At 48.7% G+C, this 20,012-nt stretch overlaps 1 protein-coding gene across 1 annotated transcript in view; it reads right to left on the bottom strand.

Moving 5' to 3' along the window:
• The window catches only part of cdon (cell adhesion associated, oncogene regulated), a 200,475-nt gene extending 187,200 nt beyond the window's left edge, over window positions 1–13,275 (bottom strand). The window contains exon 1 of the mRNA XM_070894317.1: window positions 13,192–13,275. The gene's annotated coding sequence lies outside the window, so the exon portion shown is untranslated. The remainder of the gene's footprint in view (window positions 1–13,191) is intronic.
• Between the last annotated feature and the right edge of the window lie 6,737 nt (window positions 13,276–20,012).

The following is a 20,012-nucleotide window of genomic DNA, read 5'->3' as shown; positions in this document are numbered from 1 at the left end:
TGGCAGTGCCCATGGACCTGTACCCCAGCAAGTGGCAATGCCCATGTGCCTGTACCCCAGCAAGTGGCAGTGCCCATGTACCTGTACCACAGCAAGTGGCAGTGCCCATGTGCCTGTACCCCAGCAAGTGGCAGTGCCCATATACCTATACCCCACCAAGTGGCAGTGTCCATGGACCTGTACCCCAGCAAGTGGCAATGCCCATGTGCCTGTACCCCAGAAACTGGCAATGCCCATGTGCCTGTACCCCAGCAAGTGGCAGTGCCCATGGACCTGTACCCCAGCAAGTGGCAGTGCCCACGTACCTGTACCACAGCAAGTGGCAGTGCCCATGGACCTGTACCACAGCAAGTGGCAGTGCCCATGTACCTGTACCACAGCAAGGGGCAGTGCCCATGTTCCTGTAACCCAGCAAGTGGCAGTGCCCATGGACCTGTACCCCAGCAAGTGGCAGTGCCCATGTACCTGCACCCCAGCAAGTGGCAGTGCCTATGGACCTGTACCCCAGCAGGGGCAGCAACAAATATCAGGTGGGTTCTAGAATGGGAAGGCGATCCCCTCCTCAGATTACTGTCTGGGGGAGATGGTGAAAATATGCCCCGTTGTTAGGGTAAGGTACGGGGCAGATCCCTACCTGAGGTTATACCTGATGTGGGCATGCTGGATGATGGCAATCAGTGAAAGAAGTAGAACAGTATTCTGCTCCCCAAACACTGATATCCCTCACCTCAATGTAGAGGAGGGGGACAGGTCCACTGTTGCGATTGATGAAATTGTAAACCTGTTTAAAAGAAAATACTGGCAATCTTGCTACAGAATGAGGGAAGGAAATCTTCCTTCAGGGACTTGAGCACATAACCTAGGCTGACACTCCAGTGCAGTACTGAGAGAGCACTGTTGGAGGTGCCATTTTCCGGATGTAAAACATTCCATGGCCTATTTCAAAGAAGAGCAGGGAAGTTATCCCAAGTGTCCTGGGGCCAATATTTATCTCTCAACCAACATCACTAAAACAGATGATCTGGTCATTATCACATTGCTGTTTGTGGGAGCTTGCTGTGCACAAATTGGTTGCTGCGTTTCCCACATTACAACATTGACTGCACTCCAAAATAGCACTTCATTTACTATAAAGAGCCTTTGGTCGTGAAAGGCGCTATACAAATGCAAGTCTGTCTTTCAATGTGAGCGCAAAACTGACTGAATTTCTGAACTTGTTTTTTTTGCGTAGCTGGTCTTTGGTGAGACAAATCTTTGGTGAGACAACTTCTGGATGTTCAATACTCTCTGTTCAGTGAGTCGGGGAATGTGAACAGTGTGAAACTTTCCCCGCTGGGGCAGGGATTATTAACTCGGTCAAAAAGGCATGTATGTTTTCTTTGTGAATCTTTTAGGCGAGGATCAAACGGCAGAGAGTCTCAATTATGTTCTGGTACAGTAACCGCCTCATTTATTACCGGCCCCCACCAGACCCGCTGCCAATCTCCTGATTGCGGGCTCTAGACGTCTGACCTGAGAGTGTCGGTGAATGAGACAAATGAACGTCACCTTGTCAGTTTCTGTCATGGGACAGACCAACCAATTAAAGAAGAATGGAACTCACGGCTAAGTCAGTTGCCACAATCCTCAAATCCAGTTAGAGAAGGCTGATTAGCCAAGCGCGGAGAGGTCAGCTGTACCTCATCCTCTGCACCCTACCGAGAGTCTCTGCATTATACCTTGCTTCTCACAGTGCTTTGCGAGACAGACAATCAGCCTTTCACTAAATCTCCTAACTTGGTACAGTTAATTCCATCCCGGTGAATACTTCATAAGCCAATATTTCTGCTGAGCAGGAAAATAAGCTGAAATTCCAAAGTTGATTTCTGTCTGCAGCTGTTGGGCTAATCCCTCGCTCCTGTTTCTCTGTCTCCCTTGCTTCCCACAGCTGGATCCGGGGGAGGCTGGGACACTGTGCCCCCATTTCCCAGTCATTCCTGCTCCAGGGGCTGCCCAAAAACAGCCCAGAGCGGGTGTAGCGTCCCATGCTAATTTGCCTCCAGTCCAGTCATCATCATCATCATAGGCAGTCCCTCGAAACGAGGATGACTTGCTTCCACGCCAAAAAGGGATGAGTTCAATGAGTTCACAAGTGTTTCAATGAAGGACCTAATATTCCAGATCCCGAACTACATGTTGAAGGGTGGAAGATGCCTGTGCATGAATTTTTTTAACGTGTGGTGGCCGTTGCACACCAGCCACCACACGGGCTTGACAGAGCTAGGTCTTGGTCCAGTGGCAAGGGTTACTCAAGACGACTGGAGACCTGCTGTGATGCACGGACCTAGTGCGCACACATATTGCAGTGTGGGCTGACCCGTGCTGCCTCTGGGCCCCTGGCCTCTCCTGGGCTCCTGTCCAGTGGAGAACTGCTCGCTAGTATGGCTGGGGTAAAGGGAATGGCGAGTGTGGAGCCGCGTTTTACCAATTTAACCGTGGCTCGCTGGTAACACTCTCACCTCTGAGTCAGAAGGTCTTGGGTCAAAGCCCCACTCGAGAGACTTCAGCACAAAATCTAGGCAGACACTCCAGTGCCGTGCCGAGGGAGTGCTGCACTGTTGGACGTGCTGTCTTTCGGATGAGACCTTTAACCTTGGCGCCGTCTGCCCTCTCAGGTGAAAATGAAAGATCCCATGGCACTATTTCAAAGAAGAGCAGGGACTTTCTCCCTGGTGTCCTGATCCACATCTTTCCCTCAAACAACATCTAAAACAGATGATCTCATTGCTGTTTGTGGGAGCTTGCTATGCACAAATTGGCGGCCGTATTTGCTACATTACAACAGTGACTACACTTCAAAAAGTAGTTCATTGCCTGTAAAGTGCTTTGGGATGTCCTGATGCTTTATATAAATGCACCTCTTTCTTTATCGCTGCATGGCGTGCTGCACTGGTGCTGCAATGAACATGTGACCATGCTGCCCCTTCCAACCCCCGTCGCATTAATTTCGAGGAGCTGAGTAACTTCACTGTAAAATCCTGCCTTGTGGACAACAATGCACTGTTTCTTGTCTAGTTTACACGGTCAGGAAAATGTTACATAATTAGCATTCCCAGTGCGGAGCTGCAAGTGATAAAATTGGCAAAAAAACTCTCTCCTCTCAAAAATGTCAAAACTGAGATTGATAGCTTTTTGTTATGCAAGGGTATTATGGGTAATGAATATTGGGAGATGGATTTGAGACACCATGAGCTAACTGAATGGTGGAGCAGGCTCGAGGGGCTGAGTGGTGGGGCAGATTCGAGGGGCTGAGTGGTGGGGCACATTTGAGGGCCTGAATGGCCTCCTTATGTTCCTTCCGATGTAAATGCATAAAATAAAGTAGCCCTCGTGCAAGTCGGCCAGTGCTAAGTTTCCACTGGTTCTTGTATTCACTGGTTCACTGTTTGGTATTTAAGCATCAAAAACATTTTGATATGAAGGGACATTTTGCTTACGTAGGTCATTAATACGTAATTATTCTCAGGCTTCTAAAATCCGAGCTTGCTGTCCCCTAACCGTAACTTTCTGACGCACCTCGATTCATTCTGACTCTCTTCAACCTTGGTATCTGCTGCACTGTGGGCCTGGGGTCTTCACTGAGGTGGCAGCTTTGCAGTGTCCCCCTCCCCACACCCCCTCCCTGCAACGGCCTCTACCTCCCCCACTCTGCATGCCCCTCCCCTCACCCCTTCCCCCACCTGCCTTGTACACTGGCTTTCGTCAGGTCAACCTCTATTGGCTGGTCACAATTGAATTAATGCAGGGTAGTCAGAGCAATTGCTGCAGTACTCACTGATACACTACCTCCTGCTGGGAGCCGGAATGTGTGTCTCTCTTGCTCCACAGTAGGTCTCTCTCTGTCTCCCTCGCTCTGCTTTGCTGTGGGAACCACTACCCCTTCCTCTCCCTTTCCCCACTCCTCACACTCTGTTCCGCAGTGCAAGTTTCTTTGCCGTTCTCTGTGTGTCTGGTTCTCTCTCACTTTTTTTGTTGCCTTTCTCTCTTGTTCTTCCGTGTTCCCTGCCTCTTTTTGTTTCCCTACTTCCCCACTTCTCGTCTCTGGGTTTCTCACTCTGTCCTCTGCTTTTAGTTCTTTCTCTCGAGGTTGAATTCCCTGATTCTGTGTCCCGGTGGGAGCTGCCCTTGAGTTGTGAGCTCAGACTGTACTGTGCAGTGCCGATTCTCCAACCCACGCTTCCTCCAGTACAGATCCGCTCCGGCAATGCGGCGAATTAACCATTTACTTTTTTCTAATGGTTTGCCAATTTCTCTCTCTTTTTGCAACAGCTGTCTCTCCTCTCTCCATGTCTACCTTTTCCTCTTTTACACACTTTTTGCTTTTTCTCTCTCTTTCAATGTATTTTTCTCTCTTTCTCTATCTATCTCTCTTCCCTTGTTTTACTCGGTCTCTTTCTTTTCTCTCTCCGTATCTCTTTCTTTCACTTTCTCCATCTCCCTCTCCCTCTCCCTTTCTTTTTCTCTCTCCCTTTCCCTTCCTCTCTCCCCTTTCTCTCTGTCTCCTTCCCCTTTCTGTCTCCATCTCCCTTTTCCTCTCTCCTTCCCCTTACTCTCTCTCTCCATCTCCCTTTTCTTTCTCCCTCTCCCTTTCTCTCTCTCTCTCTCTCTCTCTCTCTCCCCATCTCCCCCTTTCTCACTCCCTGTATTTTCCATTAGCTCTAATCTCCCAGTCAGTAACAAAACATTGACAGCTCCTGCTCCTTCCCTCTCTCTCCGTGCACTCTGTGCTTTGTGTGTAATGCACCTTTCCAGGTGTAGTGCAGTTTACCAGCACCGCCCTATATTTAGCGCTTAACAAATTACCGCCTGGATGGGAATCGGTCACAACTGTCCTGTTCACAGAAACGTTCATTTAAAGAAACCTGCTCTTGGCTGTTGATCCCTTCCCCATGGTGTCTGTTTAATGAGAATGAGAAAAGGTGATGTGGGCGGGGGAATCATGGGTCAGTACAATGTCGGGGGGGGGGGGGGGGGCCCTGGGTCAGTGCAATGGGTGGGGGGTTCTGGGTCAGTGTAATGGGCGGGGGGGGGGTTCTGGGTCAGTGCAATGGTGGCAGGGTTTTGGGTCAGTATAATAGTTGGGGGGAGGAGTCCTGGGTCAGTGCAATGGGCGGGGGGGGGGTTCTGGGTCAGTACAATGGGCGATGGGGGGGGGGGTTCTGGGTCAGTACAATGGGCGATGGGGGGGGGGGGTTCTGGGTCAGTGCAATGGTTGGGGGGGGTTCTGGGTCAGTGTAATGGGAGGGTCTTGGGGCAGTGTAATTGTTGGGGGGGGCGGGATCGTGGGGCAGTGTAATGGGAGAATATTGCCATTAATTTATTCTGGTTCTGTCGTGACATTTTATAATAAGCACATTTTTTAACTCTTGTCTGTGGCTCTCTGCGGGCGCAACTATAGTCACACAGTGTGTAGGATGAACAGGATACCCCACGAGAAAAGAAGCCTTGGTGTTTTGGTGCTGTGTAGCTCAAGAAAGAAAGAATAACTTGCATTTCTATAGCGCCTTTCACAACCTCAGGATGTCCCAAAGTGCTTTACAGCCAATGAAGTACTTTTTGAAGTGTAGTCACTGTTGTAATGTAGGAAATACAGCAGCCAATTGGCACACAGCAAGCTCCCACAAACAGCAATGAGATAATGACCAGATAATCTGATTTTGTTATGTTGATTGAGGGATAAATATTGGCCAGATCGCCAGGGAGAACTCCCCTGCTCTTCTTCGCATAGTGCCACGGGATCTTTTATATCCACCTGAGAGAGTTCAACACCTCATCCGAAAGATGGCACCTCCGACAGTGCAGTGTATGTAAATAAACAGACTAACTGAAACAGGAGTAAGGTAACTAACTGTGTCCTTCATAGCGACTCCCAAAATGGTGTCGCCAAACCAGCATGAACCAGCATGTTTGCAGCAGATGTGAATAGCTCCCGCAGGGTCCTAATGCCTGTCTAGTGTGCTGTAACAAACAAATAGAGTATGAACACAACATGCAGCACTCCCTCAGTACTGAACTGGAGAGCCAGCCTGGATTTTGTGCTGAAGTCTCTGGAATGGGAATTGAATCCACAACCTTCAGACTCAGAAGGCAATATTGCTACCCACTGAGCCACGGCTGACTCTGTATTCCATAGGTTGTGTGTGTGTGTGTGGTTTCAGAATTATACATCCGATTAAAAACATACTTAAACACTCATATTCGGCTTACTTTCACAGTCATTTTCACCCTTCTTTAAACTCTGGTAAAAACTTCAGCGAAAACTAAAAATATTTAACTGGATTGTTTTAAGACATTCCTTTGATTTCTGTGCATTTGATTTAACACGTTCTTCATTGTACCTTTGTTAGCCACACTTTTCTCCCTTCCTGTCCTGCCTGCCTGCAATTCCATCAACACCAAGTCACTCGTTACCTCACCCAAGAGCTCAAGTGTGATTGTGAGCCTAGACAGTTAATGTCAACCGGCAATTCAACCATGGTGAGCATCACAGCTGAACCTGATCCTGTCCTCAAGCCACACCCAAACTTTCACTCTTTCCATTCATCATCATAGGCAGTCCCTCGAAACGAGGATGACTTGCTTCCACGCCAAAAAAAGGGTGAGTTCACAGGTGTTTCAAATGAAGAACCCGAACTACATCCTCAAGGGTGGAAGATGCCTATGCGTGGATTTTTTTTAAATGTGGTGGCTGTTGCACACCAGCCACCACACGGACTTGACAGAGCTAGGTCTTGGTCCAGTGGCAAGGATTACCCAAGATGACTGGAGACCTGCTCTGCTGCACGGACCTAGTGCGCACACGTATCGCAGTGTGGGCTGGCCCGTGCTGCCACTGGGCCCCTGGCCCCGAACTCACGCCTCTCCTGGGCCCCGATCACGTCCCTCTACAGTCTATCGCCACTCCCGCAGTATCTGCCCATGCTCCAATCACCGACCTGGACCTTGCTGACGTCGCTCTTCGCTGCCGTCGCCCTCCTGCACCAGCTCGTGCTGTTCCCTGAAGTGGTATGCCACCACACTGCTCCCGAGGCCACTGCTCACCGTTTCTTTTATGGCCCAGACCTGCCGCTGATGATTTCTCACAGGTCGAGGCCTCCACACTTTCCATTAGTGGCCATTGGCTAGCGATCAGGACGGGGAACACTGTCTCATTTTCCCCATTCTTAGCTGAGGTCCATTGTAGCCCGTTTACTCTCATCAGTATATTCTCAAATGACTAACATTGCCAGGAAGGAAGGGGGCGAATGAAAAATCAGGGAGAGTTCCCACTCCGGATCACCAACCAATGATGTCTCCCTGAAAAGTGCATGTATGGACGTCCATTGGACTGCGATCCCCTGTAGTCATCAGCTAACCACTAGATTGTGGGCAGGCTGGTTCTCTGGATGCTTCCCTAGCACGAGTCAGCACCTTCAGGAAGGGATAATCATTAAACTGGTTTCAGATGGGGAAATGCAGGCAATGTAAAGGCACCAAGGGGTCCTCCAGTATCTCAGGTGGGTAAGTGGGCCGTGAGTGTCGAATATATTGTGGCACCACCGTTTCTCGCTCCCAGACACTGCAGGTATGTGGAACTGCATTACAGAGAGGGACTGGGGAGGGGAGGGACTGGGGAGGGGAGGGGAGGGACTGGGGAGAGGAGGGGAGGGGACCGTGACTGGGGAGGGGAATGGGGAAGGGAGGGACTGGGTGAGGGGAGGGACTGGGTGAGAGGAGGGGAGGGGACGGGGACTGGGGGAGAGGAGAGGGACTGGGGAGGGGAGGGACTGGGGGGTGTGAGGGACTGGGGGAGGGGAGGGACTGGGGGAGGGGAGGGATACTGGGGGAGAGGAGAGGGACTGGGGAGGGGAGGGGAGGGGAAAGGGGGGAGGGACTGGGGGAGGGGAGGGACTGGGTGACTGGAGGGGGTCTGGGGGAGAGGAGGGGGACTGGGGGAGGGGAGAGGACCCGGGGGTGTGAGAGACTGTGGGAGGGGGACAGGACTGGGGAAGGGGAGGGACTGGGGGAGAGGAGATGGACTGGGGGAGAGGAGGGGAGGGGGACTTGGGAGGGGAACAGGAATGGAGGATTGGGGGTCTGGGGGAGAGGAGGGGAGGGGGACTGGGGAGGGGAACAGGAATGGAGGACTGGGGGTCTGGGGGAGAGGAGGTGAACTGGGGGAGGGGAGGGGGTCTGGGTGAGAGGAGGAGAGGGGAGGGGACTAGGGGAGAGGGACAGGAATGGATGACTGGGGGTCTGGGGGCGAGGAGGTGGACTGGGGGAGGGGAGGGGGTCTGGGGGAGGGGACAGGGGGAGGGGAGAGATCACCTAGGGTTGGGCAATAACTGTCGGCCTCACCAGTGATGTCCACATCCCGAGAATGAATAAAGAATTGCTTAAGTAGAGTGGATTGCAGCTCAGGGACACGAGATCTAAATAGGGAAAACGGAAATTACAAAATGATCCTTGCAAAAAAATGAATCATTTAATTAAAATGCATGAAGGAAAAGGGCAGTGAGTAAGAGGAGCGGTGAGAGAAGTGGAGCTCCGCAGTGAGCTGCAAGTGGAGACTAGTTTACAAACTGTTGGACAGACCCAGCAACATCTGCCGAGCAACACGGGCACTGTGATATTTGTTCCTTTCCAGGCCACTTCTTTCTCCTTCCCTCGCTCTCCCTCGCATGGTTACCCTTCTTTGCTGGGATACAGTTCCATGAGTGCCAGCCGGCCTTGGGGATTATAATGTGTGCCCCTGTGGGTATGCTCACAGGTTTGTAGAGCTGTTGATAGGACTGCTCCTGGGCACGGCCAAGGGTGCCATCAGCCGGTTCAGGCAGCGGGCGGTCAAGGGGGTCGTTCCGCCCGACCGCCTGCCTCTCTTCCGCGGTTACATCCGAGCCAGGGTGTCCCTGGAGATGGAGCATGCGGTGTCCACTGGTACGCTCGCGGCCTTCCGCAAGTGGTGGTTGCCGGAGGGACTGGAGTGCATCATCACCCCCGGCAACCAAATTTTTATTTTATTTAAGTTTATTGTCCAAAGTTTAATTTGTTTAATGTGTCGGTTTTAGTGCCCTCCCTTTAATCAGGGGGCACTTGATTTACAGATCAACTTAAAATAGTTGTAGAACTGTTGAGTTGTGAGTGGCTTAGCCAGTCACGTGATGTTCACAAGACTCAATAAAACCCCAGTCCATTGGGTTCGGGGGATCCACGATGAGGCAGGTGGTTGTGAGCCTGGTGGATGAACTGGTAATGTGTCGTGTGATTGTTAAACCTTTGCTAATAAAGCAACTAGTTCTTAATAGCAATTCTTAAGCAAAGAACCCATGAAGCAAATACATTACCGGTACCCCACCTGAGTGCCAAATCGAGCCTTGCCCACCAGCAGTGTCGATCGGAAACTTCGGCCTGCGCTGTGGGCGGGTACGTCTTCACCCCAAGGCAGCAACAATAATCACCGTCACTCGTCACTCGTCATTGTCAACAGAAAACAGAACAACATACATTTCTATAGCTCCTTTAGCATAGAAAAAAGGCTCTTCACAGGGAAACACATGGAAGGAGATATTAGGAGGGTCAAAGAGGAGCATCTGAATTGAGAAGGTGTGGAGCGGGAGGGCTTTAGGGAGGTGTAATGTATTTACTTCCTGGGTTCTTTGCTTAAGAATTCATAGCCACACATTGCTATTAAGAACTAGTTGGTTTATTAACAAAGGTTTAACAATCACACGACACATTACCAGTTCATCCACCAGGCTCACAACCACCTGCCCCATCGTGGATCCCCCGAACCCAACTGGCTGGGGTTTTATTGAGTCTTGTGAACATTATCTGACTGGCTAAACCATTCACAATGCAACAGCTCTACAACTATTTTTGTAGACACAATAATGAAGTTCCCCTTGATTAAAGTGGGGGTCACGCTCCCAAAAACTTTTCAAGTGCCCCCCTTTTTTTTTTGAGGGCACCAAAAACACAAATTATGCTAAAAGTGGGGGGGGAGGTGGGGGGGGGGAACACTAAAACCGACAAACTTAGACAAATTAAACTTTAGACATGTGGTTCAAATTAAAATTTGGTTGCCGGGGGTGATGATGCACTCGAGTCCCTCCGGTGCCCACCTCTCATGAAGGCCGCGAGCGTACCGGTGGACACCGTGTGCTCCATCTCCAGGGACACCCTGGCTCGGATGTAACCGCAGAAGAGAGGCAGGCAGTCGGGCTGAATGACCCCCTCGACCACCCGCTGCCTGGACCGGCTGATGGCCCCCTTGGCCATGCAACAGCTCTAGAAACCTGTGAGCATCCTCACAGGGCCACACATTACAGGAGGGAATTCCAACACGTGGAGCCCAGGGACGGGGGAATGTTCAAAGGGCCAGAGTTAGAGGGACAAAGGATTCTTGGGGGAGAAGGCTGCAGGGCTGGAGGAGGTTATAGAGATCGGGAGGGGTGCAGCCATTAAGAGATGTAAGCAAGAGGAGGAGAATTTGGGGGACTGTGAGACAGCCAGCACAGGCGCAATGGGTAGGTGGGACCTGGTGCAGGGTAGGATACAGGCAACAGAGTTTGGATGAGCTGAAGTATACAGAAGGTTGAAGATTGGAGGCTAGGTGGATCATTGGAATATTCGAGCCTGAAGGCGACACTGGCATGGATGAGGGTTCCAGCAGCAGATGGGCTGAGGCAGGGGTGGAGAAAGGCAATGTTACAGAGGTGGAAACAGGCGGTTTTTGCAATGGAGAGGATGTGGTGTTAGAAGATCAGCTCAGGGTTGAATAGAATGCTGAGATTATGAACAGGCCGATTCAGCCTGAGACAGTGGCTGGGGAGGGAGATGGAGTTGATGGCGAGAGTACTGAGTTTGTGTTCGGGCCAATGTTATTGACAGAGTATTCAATCACAAAGCACATCAGAGAAAAGCCCACTGCACCAATGTTCAAACACACACAGGATTCTCTCCAGAAGCTGACCGAGCCCTGCCCACTGTTTCTGTGGGTTAAACCATCCAATTCCACACAGGTCGATTGTTGAATGTCACTGTACTGATCCTGGATATGTTTAAATCAGAGACTCCCTCTCTCCTACGTCCCATTGACTTGTTCCAGCTGGTTACTGAGATACACGACATGTGCCTTCGGCTCTCTGATCAATATTCTCTTTACATGTTCACACAACACGGGGTTATCGTTACAGAATAAATAAGTAAATAGACATTTTAGCAAATTTCTCCAGTCTGTACATCATAATCATACTCTCCCTCTAACTTCCCTCAGTCCCTCTAACCTCCCTCACTCCCTCTAACCTCCCTCACTTCTTCTAACCTCCATCACTCCCCCTCTAACCTCCCTCAATTCCCCTCTAACCTCCCTCACTCTCCCTCTAACCTCCCTCACTCCCTCTAACCTCCCTCACTCCCCCTCTAACCTCCCTCACTCCCCCTCTAACCTCCCTCACTCCCTCTAACCTCCCTCACTCCCCCTCTAACCTCCCTCAATCCCTCTAACCTCCCTCACTTCCTCTAACCTCCCTCACTCCCCCTCTAACCTCCCTCACTCCCCCTCTAACCTCCTTCAATTCCTCTCTAACCTCCCTCACTCCCTCTAACCTCCCTCGTTCCCCCTCTAACCTCCCTCACTCCCTCTAACCTCCCTCACTCCCTCTAACCTCCCTCAGTCTCTCCTATATAAGAAAATAAGAAATAGGAGCAGGAGTAGGCTATGCAGCCCTTCGAGCCTGTTCCGGCATTCAATAAGATCATGGCTGATCTTTGACTTCACACCCCTCCAACTGCCCTCACATCTCCTCTAACCTCCCCTTCAATTGGCTGCCGCGTTTCCTACATTACAACAGTGACTACACTCCAAAAGTACTTCATTGGCTGTAACGCTCTTTGAGACGTCCAGTGGTCGTGAAAGGCGCTATATAAATCCAAGTCTTTATTTATTTTTCTTTAACTTCACTTTCCTGCCCGATTCTCATATCCATGGATTCCCCTATAATCCAAATATATATCGATCTCAGCCTTGAATATCCTTAATGATCTACAGCCCTCTGAGGTAGAGAATTCTAAAGATTCACAACCCGCTGAGTAAATAAATTCCTCCTCATCTCCGTCTTAAATGGCCAACCCCTTATCCTGAGACTGTGCCCCCTGGTTCTAGACTCTCCGGCCAGGGGAATCAACCTCTCAGCATCTACCTTGTCAATCCCCCTCAGAATCTTATGTTTCACCCATTAACCTCCCTTACACCCTCTCTAACCACCCTGCACCCCTCCAACCCCTTCCAACCTCCTTCACAGTCCCTCCAACCTCCCTACACTTCCTCTAGCCTCCCTCACCCCCCTCCAACCTCCCTCTGTCCCTCCAACCTCCTTCACATCCCCTTCAACCTCCCTCACTCCCCCTACAACCTCCCTCACGCCTCCTGTAACCTCCCTCAGTCCCTCTAACCTCCCCTATTGTCCCTACCATTCCTTTGCCAGCAGATCCCACTGAGGATCTCTTGTGGTCTATCGTTAATGATTCCATGCCCACAGGAGATAGCGCAAAGTGGACAACCGTGACAGTATGCTGAATTTAAGGGGATGCACTGACGGTGACGTGGGGAGAGCAGCCTATGTCGATGCTGGCGTCTTGTCCAGCACTGTCAGCAGTGACTCCCTCCCTTCAAACTCTCCCTGAACCCCTCTCGCTGCTGTAAGGATGTCTCCTTTTCCGGTGTTGCATAGCCCAGAAATTGGTCTATTAGGGGCAAATTGCTCTTCAGAGGAAATTGCTGCTAAATGACTTTTTTTTGTAACTGAAGCAGCCTGTGTTGTTTTTGGATCCCATATCAGTCCGACAATGTCACCCAACTAAAGCCATCACATAGCGAAACTGAGGAACAGCAGTTCCCCTCCTCCCCGGAGACAGCCAACCATCCCCTTTATCTATCCACCCGTCTCCTTTATCCATTCAGTGCCCTTCGGGGCTGCCCGAGTGCAGAGGGACTTGCCAATCGCCTGGACAATACTCTTTAAACAAACATATATAAACAAGACAGCACTGGTATTAACCTGAGGCTTTAACTGCAGTTATATCGGCAATATTCAAAACGCAGATGTTTCAAGTCCCGAAGGAAAGCGCTGGGGTTAATCTGATAATAAAACGTAAAATAAATTGGAGACTCACCAAGTTGGTCAGGGGAGCAGCCTCTAAATGTGTTCAAGTGCCACTTTCCCAAAACTTGAAGTTCGAGATCCCGCCTCTTGTGAGTTTGACGTGACAGTCAGATAGTCCACGACTCACAGGCCTTTCCCCCTAATCCAGCTGCCGTCAGGAGGGACACTGTTAAATACAGCATTTACCGCTTTAATGAAGCACATCACAGCGAGGAAGTTAAAACGCTCACTGACTTTTCACTCGCCTGCTTGGAAACGGTGGCTGTACAATAATTTATGGCCATCATAGAGTAAGGGGTGAAAAACATTATTTCAGTCTATGCTGCTTTAAGAGAAAACAGATGTGGAGGCTGAACAAAGGCTACAGTCTTGCACTAAATTCATCATTAGCCACTTTAAATGCCGCTGAACCCGGCTAAAGTTCACCCCTGGTCAGACCAGAGCATCTACAGTTTCAGTATCTGAGATCTACCTGAGGAACCAGCAACATTATTCAAAGTTGACAAGCAAGGTCGAGTCTGATCTCACATGGACATGCTGCCCAGAGAGTGATCGCACATTCCACAGCTCGCTCGCTCTCTCTCTCGCTCTCTCTCACAATTTCACTATTTCCCTTCATTTTCTCTCCTCTTTCTTTCCCTCCTTCTATTACACTTTTTCTTGCTCTATTTTCTCTCTTCCCTCATTCTGTCTCTCTCCTCAAACTCTGCTCTTGCCAATTCTTTTTGTCTTTGTGTTCGTTTTCTCTCGCTCTCCTCATCCCTTCTTTCCCTACATCTCAATTCCCTCTCTCTCCCATTCCTTGATTACCTTTTTCATTATTCTTTTCTCCCTCATTCCTTCTTCTCATTCCTTCTCTCCATCTCATTGCTTCTCTCCATCTCATTCCTTCTCTCCATCTCATTCCTTCTCTCCATCTCATTCCTTCTCCCTCATTCACCTCACCTTTCTTTCCCCTTATTCCTTCTCTCCATCTCATTCCTTCACTCCATCTCATTCCTTCTCTCCCTCATTCCTTTTCACTTCCCTCATTCATCTTGTCTTTTGTTCCCCTCATTCCTTCTCTCCCCATTCTTCTCCCTCCTGTCATTCTTTTTCCATCCTCATTTTCCCCCTCCCTCCCCCCTCATTCACTCATTTTCTCTCCCCATTAGACTTTCTCTTCCTCATATCTCTCTCTCTCTCTTCCCATTCTTTCCTTCTCCTTGTCTCCTTCTTTCTTTGCACATCATTACCCTCCATCGTGCAAGTGCCCTTTCCAATGGCCCTCACTCCTTGGGATGATACCCCAAAGGATACGGCAGCATAGTAGTTATGTTACCTGAACTAATAATCCATGGCAGCTGGGGAATTTAAATTCAGTTAATTAAATAAATCTGGAATAAAAAGCTAGTATCAGTAGTGGTGACCATGAAACTACTGGATTGTCTTAAAACCCCATCTGGTTTACTAATGTCCTTTAGGGAAGGAAATCCGCCGCCCTTACCCGGTCTGGCCTATTCGTGACTCCAGACCCACAGCAATGTGGTCGACCCTGAACTGCCCTCTGAAATGGCCCAGTGAGACACTCTATTGTATCAAAAAAACCTGCTAAGATGGGCTACAGCGGTTCAAGAAGGTGGCTCACCACCACCAATTAGGGATGGGAAATAAATGCTGGCCTTGCTAGCAACGCTCACATCCCATGAATAAAAAATAAATACCCTACCCCCATTACCTATGAGCTGTCCACTGATCATACCCCAGCCCTCAGACAGTGCCCAGCTCCGACGAAGGCTTTCTGCCCCACTTTTTCCTATGCAGCCCAAAAGTGATTCGACAGATCTACCAAGGAACAAATAATGAAAAACATGTCTTAGTAAAATAACAGCAGGTGAAAGAAACCCGAGTTATAATATAATAACCTGCAGTGGGACCAGTCTGCTCGATACAGCATGCTGAGGGGGTTTCAAGTTTAGGAGATGCTGTTAACTCGCTCAGTGAGCAGCCAGTGCTGTACTCGCTGACACCAGAACTCAGCAAATGGAATGAAACCTCAACCCGGCCCATCAGCTCTCAGCTATCAATTGGCTCTGTCCAGCCTTGTCTGCCATCTCTCTGTATCGATGATGCACTAGGCATTGGTGTGAGTGTGTGCTGGAGAGGAATGGAAGAGCGAGGGAAAGGGAGAGAAACATACAGAGAAAGGAAAGTGTGCAAGATAAAGAGGGAAAAGCAGAGAAATGGAAAATATAGCGAGGGAGAAAACAATTTGTGAGAAATGGAGAAAAAACAGAGGGGGTGGGAGAGAATGATGGAAACTGGGGAGAGAGAGAGAAACAGAATGAAAGAGAGAGATGCCTAAGGAGAGAGAGAGAGAGGAGAGAGAGAGAGAGAGAGAGAGACAGAAAGAAACAACAACAACTTGTATTTATATAGTGCTTTTAACGTAGTGAAATGTCCCAGGGCGCTTCACAGGAGTGTTATGAGATAAAAAATTTGACACTGAGCCACATAGGGAGAAATTAGCGCATTGACCAAAAGCTTGGTCAATGCGATAGGGTTTAAGGAGCCTCTTAAAGGAGAAAAGAGAGGTAGAGTTAGAGAGGTTTAGGCAGGGAATTCCAGAGCTTGGGGCCCAGGCAACAGTAGGCACGATGGGTGAGCGATTATAATCAGGGATGCTCAAGAGGGCAGTATTTGAAGAGTGCAGACATCTTGGGAGATTGTGGGGCTGGAGGAGATTACAGAGATAGGGAAGGGGTGAGGCCATGGAGGGATTTGAAAACAAGGATGAGAATTTTAAAATCGAATTTTGAAACGGTGAAAGGAGACAGAGAGGGAAACAGAAAGAGAGGCAAGTTGGAGAATGCAAAGATAGACCCAAAGATAGAGTGGTGCAGGCTCGAAGGGCCGAATGGCCTACTCCTGCACCTATTTTCTATGTTTTCTATGAAAGAGGGAGAAAAGAGACAGAGATATGGAGGAGAGAAAGGAGAAATGGAGAAAGGGGAAGAGGGAGAGAGAGAAAAATTGAATCAGAGGGTAGAGGGAAAGAGAGAGATAATAGACTGAGAAAAGCAGAGCGGGAAAACAGAACAAAAAGAGAATGTGTATAAGGGAAAGGAGGGAGAGGTAGAATGTGAGGTAGAGGAAGAGAGACCGAAAGAGAGAGGAAAAGAGAAAAACAGAGGCAAACAGCGAGAGGGAGAGAATGAGAAAAGCAGAGAGAGAGAGAGAGAGACATACCTTTAGTGCCAGTACCTGTGTTGTTTGAAAGCCCTTCTTACACTACCCCAGCGTGCGGCCTGTACCCCGATTGTGTGATACTGTTCCTGCCCGGAGACCTCCCTGAGGTTCCCACTTTAATCATTAAGCCATCGGGCGCAGATAGTAAATGACAAGCCTCCCGCTCCAGGACAGAGCCAGGTGTCTTTCAGCCTCAACATCACCGCCTCGCTGTCAAAGTAAATCTTTGTTGTATTTTCTTCCCAGCCAGGCTAATCTGTCCCCGGGGAGTTTTAAAGGTGGATTATCACAGAGTTGCTTCAGAGCCCTGAGTACCTGAGCACATTCCACAGTGCTCTTCCCATAACCAGCCCACCACTCTACCTCTTTCGGGAACTTCCTCAAATCCCCCCAGGAGAACTACTGAGGGGGAATTTTACCTGCCCCTGCCTGACCGAAACCAGGTGGGGAGGGTCCGTTAGAATCAAGCAGGGCAGCTGCAGAAGCAAGTCTACCCTCATAATGGTATTATAGTTACATAGATAACTAAACCAACGCAACGCTCAAACACCACAGTTACATAAATAAATCTGTGCAGCATCCACTTCTGCACCCATTATACAACGTCAGCATCAGAAACATATACATAACCTATACATTGCATACTATATACAATACATACCACCTATAATATATACAATATATACCATACATATACAATAGAATCAATTTTACACAACATGCTTGCCCGCTAGGAGTGGTTGATGAGAAACTATGTGGAGTTCCTCACTAGTTCCATCCATGCTATATAAAATACATACAATATCAATAATATTTCTACACAATATATGCACTATATATAATATATATACATATACAACATATGCAATGTACTCAGAATGTGCAGACTTCATGCTGCTGGTATATCGCAAGTGTGAAATGTGTGTGATTTTACAACGGTTAATTGGAATAGTTGGAAAGTCGGAAGGTGCGTGCCTGAATTGCTGCTGTCTGATCCCAGTGGGAAAGGCAGGAGGCAGGAGCATGAGGTTAAAGGTTGTTTCCAATGTGTGCTATACACTGCAGGGTTAGTGGGGTTAGTGGGGCTGGTGGGGTGGGGGGGGGGGTGCGGGGAGGGGTTAATCTTTACCAGGACAACCCCTAGTTTAAAGTCATAGGGGGTAGATTTTGACTTTGTATAATCTTTTTGGTTTTTGATTCCTTAAAACCTACTTCTTTGACCAAGTTTTTGGTCATCTCCTGTAATTTCTTCTTATGTGGCTTGGTGTCAAATTTATCTGCCTTGTCTTATAACACTGCTGTGAAGCACCTTGGAACGTTTTACTACATTAAAGGCGTTATATAAATGCAATGTTGTTGTTGTGCAACAGTATAAAACAGGCATTCGAGAATGCAAGCCTGTTTTACATCTCTTCCCAGTAAAGTCACTGGAAGTAAAAACGGGAAGAGGTATAAACAGGTTGCCAATTCACTCACGCCTGTTTAACACTATCATACAAAGTCAAAATTGCCCCATACATCCTGTCCTTATTTTATATTCCCATTGCAGATTCCTACAGCATCTCCACTGGTGGGAGGGTGTAATTACAATGTGACACGTTTACTTAGGCAGTTCCCATTGTTAATATAGACATAGGATTTTATAGTGGGAAAAGTTGCATGGCGGTGTAAGATGTGTAATATTATATTGCCAGATTATCCAGGGGAACAACAGGACACAGCTGGAAAAAAATGGAACCGGAGCCACATATTTGATCCACCTGGTTTAACACCACTGGCACCATCACTATACCCACCAATAACCCAGTGTTCTACAGCAACAGACCTGTGCCCACCAGTACTGTACCCCAATGTTATACAGTAATAGACCTGTACCCACTAGTACTGTACCCCAGTGTTATACAGTGACAGACCTGTACCCACTAACACTGTATCCCAGTGTTATACAGTGACAGACCTGTACCCACCAGTACTGTACACCAGTGCTATACAGTGACAGAGCTGTACCAGTACTGTACCCCAGGGTTATACAGTGACAGACCTGTACCAGTACTGTACCCCAGGGTTATACAGTGACAGAGCTGTACCAGTACTGTACCCCAGGGTTATACAGTGACAGACCTGTACCAGTACTGTACCCTAGGGTTATACAGTGACAGACCTGTACCAGTACTGTATCCCAGGGTTATACAGAGACAGATCTGTACCCATCAATACTGTATCCCAGTGTTATACAGAGACAGACCTGTACCCACCAGTACTGTATCTCAGTGTTATACAGAGACAGACCTGTACCCACCAGTACTGTACCCCAGTGTTCTACAGTGACAGACCTACACTCACCAATACTGTACCCCAGTGTTATACAGAGACAGACCTGTACCCACCAGTACTGTACCCAGGGTTATACAGTGACAGACCTGTACCCACCAGTACTGTACCCCAGTGTTATACAATTACAGACCTGTACCCACCAGTACTGTACCTCAGTGTTCTACAGTGACAGACCTGTATCCACCAGCACTGTACCCCAGTGTTATACCGAGACAGACCTGTACCCACCAGCACTATTCCCATGTTATACAGTGACAGACCTGTACCCACTAACACTGTATCCCAGTGTTATACAGTGACAGACCTGTACCCACCAGTACTGTACCCCAGTGTTCTACAGTGACAGACCTGTATCCACCAGTACTGTACCCCAGTGTTATACAGTGACAGACCTGTACCTACCAGTACTGTACCCCAGTATTATACAGTGACAGACCTGTACCCACCAGTACTGTACCCCAGTGTTATACACTGACCGACCTATACCCACCAGTACTGTACCCCAGTGTTATACAATGACAGACCTGTACCCACCAGTACTGTACCCCAGGGTTATACAGTGACAGACCTGTAGCCACCAGTACTGTACCCCAGTGTTATAGTGACAGACCTGTACCCACCAGTACTGTACCCCAGTGTTATACAATGACAGACCTATACCCACCAATACTGTACCCCAGTGTTATATACTGACAGACCTGTACCCACCAGTACTGTATCCTAGTGTTATATACTGACAGACCTGTACCCACTAACATTGAATCCCAGTGTTATACAGCTCAAAATACTCCAGACGCAACCTAATTTTGGGAAGAGGAAATCTCTATACACCTGGGTGCTTTGCACAGTTTGAGTCGTCACAGTGGGGTAAATTTCACACATTCGCATTTAGACTTTACTGAAATCCCAGCGATGACATTGGGATTAACAAATCAATCAACTGGAAGTGAGAGCTGGGTGAAGGCACAGAAGTTGGAGGACGTTTAGCACAGGGGCACAGTCAGGTAATCTCTGATAATAGGAGCTTAAACAACAGCAGCATAATACAGGCCTGGCACTTTGAATGGAAAGTGAAGCCTGAGTACTAATTGAAGACAAAAACAAACATGGGGCATAGATAGACACAGGAAAAGTAATTCAATTGTAATTTTAAACATTGCCAGAGGATTTAGGGGGATTACCATGCACAAAGGGGAAAGAGTGAAATATATTGGATTAAAGGATGTACGAATCAGAGAATAGCAATCAATCCGCAGTCAGGTTGCGATA

The sequence above is a fragment of the Pristiophorus japonicus genome, chromosome 11 (assembly GCF_044704955.1).
Source record: "Pristiophorus japonicus isolate sPriJap1 chromosome 11, sPriJap1.hap1, whole genome shotgun sequence".
Taxonomy (NCBI): domain Eukaryota; kingdom Metazoa; phylum Chordata; class Chondrichthyes; family Pristiophoridae; genus Pristiophorus; species Pristiophorus japonicus.
Note: the sequence above shows the minus strand (reverse complement) of the source record. Positions and strands in the feature narration are given on the sequence as shown.